Genomic DNA, 5,128 nt, shown 5'->3' with positions numbered 1-5,128 from the left:
CAAGTTAAAATCTCTATAGCAGTGATCCTGGTTTATAGAAAAAGTAGAGCTCATACAAACACACTCACAAACACACTCCAACACTAAAACTTAAACACAGTCTCAGAGATCATTCATGTTCTTCTCTCTCTGCAGGCTGAGTAACTGCAGTATTGGAGAGGAAGGCTGTGCTGCTCTGATTTCAGCTCTGAGATCAAACCCCTCACACCTGACAGAACTGGATCTGAGCTTTAATAAACCAGGAGACTCAGGAGTGAAGCTGTTCTCTGCTCTACTGGAGGATCCACACTGTAAACTGGAGAAACTATGGTGAGTGTTATTATATTATTGAGCACAACAAACTGTGTGAAAATACTGCCAAACAAAAACATTTCATGTTAAAGGGATAGTTCACCCAAAAATGATTCCATCACTTTACTTTTTTTCAACGCATTTCAAAACAGGACGCCTTTTTTTCTGGAAAATATGTTTGAAGATATTTTGAGAAATGTTTGTGTCCACTCAATGGAAAGCAATGGTGCACAAAACTTTGGTTGCCAACAAATTTCAAAATATCATGTTTTGTTTCACAGGAGAAAGAAGCTCATACAGGTTAGAAACAACATGGAGGGAAGAAAATTATGACAATTTAAATTTTAGGGTGATCGATTAATTTAAACATCAAAATGTAAATGATAAAATACAATGATTATACTGAATGTGCCCAAAAATTATAAATTTTCATTAATTAATTGGCAGCTTCACATATAAATTATTCTCTCGCGCTCTCTCTGTCTTTATATATATATATATATATATATAGAATTACAGTGTAATGAAAATTGTCCTTTAAATTAAAAGTAGAAAACTGGCAGCACATTTGCCTGTAGTTTACTGCAATTTTACAGCTCTTTGAAGACTTTACATTGTTACTGTAATACACTAAATTAAACATACAGATAAATTACAAAAATGACAGATTGACTAGTTCAGTATAACAATCATGAATCATGTGGGTAGAGTGCATTTAACCTCAATGTTTTAGCTGCTGGCAAGTTAAAATCTCTATAGCACTGATCCTGGTGTATAGAAAAAGTAGAGCTCATACAAACACACACAAACACACTCCAACACTAAAACTTAAACACAGTCTCAGAGATCATTCATGTTCTTCTCTCTCTGCAGGCTGAGTAACTGCAGTATTGGAGAGGAAGGCTGTGCTGCTCTGATTTCAGCTCTGAGATCAAACCCCTCACACCCGACAGAACTGGATCTGAGAGGTAATAAACCAGGAGACTCAGGGGTGAAGCTGCGCTCTGCTCTACTGGAGGATCCACACTGTAAACTGAAGAAACTACGGTGAGTTATTTAGTCAATGCTTTCATTTATCATCTTATATTAAAGCAGATCTTAGTGTATTTTATCTTTCTCTTTATTGTACAGTATTTGACAGTGGAAACTCCACGAGCTCCAAACAACTGAATCAAAACAACACGTCTTGAACAAGACTGTCACCTGGACATTAACCCCCTGGGGTCGAAGCATCAGTGCGGTCTGTCTCGTATTTTCTTGATGACCGTGAACAGAACTAAAAATACTTTGATCATTTTTGATCATACAGATAAGAATAAGGTATTGTTTTAAACTGGACATGGTGTACTTTTATATTACCGGTGCTGTCTGTCAGGTATTTTATAGATGGATTGTGTATAAATGTTATGTTTAAATATAACATTTTAATATAGAAATATTTAATGATTGCAAAAATGAAATAAGATACTTTTTGTAATGTGGTGTTTGGGTTTTGTTTCATGTTCTTGTTTTCATGTCTCTTATTTTGTAGTTTGTTTCTTGCTGTTTGTCATACTTCCCTTGCCCTCATGTATCTCTGCCTTGTGGATGTGTCGTGTTATGATTGGTTTATTGTCTTATCATGTGATTATCAGTTTGCTCATTAGTTTGTTCATGTCATGTGACCCTCATTGTCTGTTATAAGTACTCATGTTTTTGCCACTGTCCCTTGTCATGTATTAATGTTGTAACCTGCTGTCGGGGAGTCTACTCTGTTCATGCCTCGTCAAATCAAGTCAAGTCAAGTCTGTTAAAGTCAAGTCTTTGTTTATTGTTTGTTTATTGTTTGGATTTTGGATCACTCTGTAAATAAACTGCACTTGGGTTCTCACAACGGTTCGCCTTCATTGGACTCGTTACACTTTTTTAAATATGAAACTACAACTGCCAGTAGGTGGCAGCAAGTGACTGTCTTAATGAGTGAGTTGAATCAACTGAGTCGTTTAAAAATCTGATTCATTTAACTTCGCAAACGATTCAGCGGTTTTGCTGTTTGTTCTCATTTCTGATGGAGCAAAAACTGACTTTTGTGTCTGAAAATCAGGGAATCTTCCAATAATTCGTTTTTTTTATATATATATATATTGATTTATTTATTATTATTATTTATTTATTTATTATTTTTACCTTTTACCTTTTGTGTGTCATCTTTAATGTTAAATTCTTACCAGTTAAATCAGCATTCAGAGATATAGAAGCTGCGTCTGAAGATGATTTTAGATGTATTTACAGTTTAATGCTGATCAGACGGCTGAAGGTGCATTTACACAGCAATTACAAATGTATAATGAAATGAAGTTTTATGCAATATTTTTAATACAGAAATATGAATGAAATTAATCAATGAAATGATGCTTCACTTATGGAAGTAAGTCATTGTGTTAATAAAGGAGCCTTTTATTCAATTAATTCATTCAAAATGCTTCATTCAGGAATAAAATTAAGCGGCTGTCTATAATAATTAGTAATTGCATTGTTGTCTATAATAATGTGTTTTTGAAAGACAGGAATGATGAATGTGCACAGACCAATGGCCAAGGTAAGGTCTTTCCTTAAATATATTAAATCTCAGTTTGTTTTTCCACCATCATCATCATGATCATGATTTTGATTGTAAAATGACTGTAATACTGTGTCCAAAGTGAAAGAGCTCTGTCTGGAGGTCTGGGGTTTCATGAGACAGCAGCTACCAATCTCTACTCGTCACCTTTCACTCCCTCTCAAGGATTTGACAGAGTTAGAGAAACCAGAGAGGATCGTTCAACTAAAGATGCCAGACGTGATGGTCATTTAAGAGTTATTTATATTTATTTTACTTGATTTTTATTTGTTTATTTTGAGAAAAGAACATTTTTAATTCAACACACATCTACCAGGTGAATGCTGTTTTTAATGTTTTCTAGCAGGAAAACTACATCACCACGACATTTATTTGTAACCTATCCATGTTTTGTGTGAATATGTCCCTGACACTCTTTTCTCTTTCTGAATGAGTTTCTCTCTTTTGTTGAACACAAAAGAAAATGTGTTAAAGAATGTTAGTAACCCACACTGTAAAAAATCCAGTCAACAGTGAGTTATGCTAATGTTGACTAAATTAATAAAAACTAATCCAGCCGACACTGAGATCATTCTGCACGTGCACGAGCCTGAGTGACTTCACGGGAGAAACATCATATCAAGTTCATGAGTCAGGTAAGTGACACTAAATAAATGTTAGACTCATTTTATCGATAAAAACATACAGCATATACGATGTTTTGAGTGGATATATAGAAGTGTTTTATAGTCGTGTGTCAGAAGAAAAATAAAAATTAAGGCTTTGTTATGTCAAGTTCACGCATCAACTGAATTTGTACCCACATGGAAAGAACCTATATGTGGATATATGCGCATATATGAAACCTATATGCAGTGTATATGCACATATATGATAATATATGTGCTGCATATATGCGTATATATGCCACATATAGGAAAAATTGAGGTGCATATATTTGCATATACAGGATATAAGCCCTATACATACAAGATATGTCTTCTATAAAGCTAATGGCAGGATCTGGTCATTTTGTAGCTCATATCCACTGATCTATAATATAGATCAGTGCTCATATCTCATTTTTGAGATAACTCATATTTTCTATTATCAAGGCAAAAATAATTAACGAAAAAAATTATGCAAGAACTTTTGTATGTGCGAACACGTGAAATTGGTATCACATGTAATTGGCATGTTATGGAATTTAACTATGGCAATATATTAACATGATATACAGAGCCGGACAGTAACGGAGTACATTTACTTGAGTACAGTACTTAAGTACAATTTTGAGGGATCTGTACTTTACTCGAGTATCATTTTTGGGGAGTACTCATGACTTTACTCAACTACATTTGAGAGGCAAATATTGTACTCTTTACTCCGCTACATTTCTATCCATGACCGTAAGTACCCGTTACTTCTTCGGCCCCGTCCACACGGAGACGGACCCCCGATCTTTTTTTCCCTCGTCTCAAGAAATATCCCCAATAGTATGTTCCTGCACAACTGGAGGCTGCAGATTCAGGACCGCAGATCTAGGACCGCAGTTCAAGGACCCGTTTTTTGTGACAGCGCCACCTACCGTACTGGACAATATAGCGATGGCTGCAGTTTCAGGACCGCAGTTCTAGGACCCGTTTTTCGTGACAGCGCCACCTACCGTACTGGACAATATAGCGATGGCTGCAGTTTCAGGACCGCAGTTCTAGTACACCGTTGGTTTAGTTTGCAGTCACGTTACATGGGATATAGCATCAATATATTAATCTCAGTAGTATTTGTTTTTAAATGTTATTTTTGATTCAAAATGCAGCAGAGGTTAATTACGAAGTGTGCTTTGAGTCACAATTTTACATTTAAACATGAATTTATGTAGTACCCTAACCGCCTGGTTAGGGGAGATATACAGTCAATAAAAGACACAGGACACGGAGCTGCTGCAATATCTTCTGAGTCTCTGTATTGTCTCACATTAATGCAAATAATTCTGCATTCTCATATGTCATATAAAACGTATAACAACACATCTCTTTTAGAGAAAAACACAATATATGGAAAAAATATATAGAATTACTCACAGTTTCTCAACAGGTACGGTTTCCATCAATTAAACAAATAATTTCAATAGAAACTTGAATTACACATTAATACTACTACGTACTGTATATTGCATACAATATTCACACGTGTCGTTTACCATGTCTTCAACTCTTTTAAACTTCTTAAATTAGCTCAAGAAAGCATGTCAGCAAA

The 5,128-nt window shown here is 35.1% G+C and overlaps 1 long non-coding RNA gene across 1 annotated transcript; it reads left to right on the top strand.

The window, feature by feature from the left end:
* Window positions 1–268: 268 nt before the first annotated feature.
* LOC113098928 (uncharacterized) lies at window positions 269–2,164 on the top strand. Its single transcript, XR_003289228.1, has 3 exons — window positions 269–309; window positions 1,165–1,338; window positions 1,423–2,164. It is a non-coding gene; the product is annotated as an uncharacterized LOC113098928 (long non-coding RNA).
* Window positions 2,165–5,128: the final 2,964 nt, after the last annotated feature.

Source organism: Carassius auratus, unplaced genomic scaffold (assembly GCF_003368295.1).
Source record: "Carassius auratus strain Wakin unplaced genomic scaffold, ASM336829v1 scaf_tig00216741, whole genome shotgun sequence".
Taxonomy (NCBI): Eukaryota; Metazoa; Chordata; class Actinopteri; order Cypriniformes; family Cyprinidae; genus Carassius; species Carassius auratus.
The sequence above is the reverse complement of the archived record's forward strand: the minus strand, read 5'-3'. Positions and strand labels throughout refer to the sequence as shown.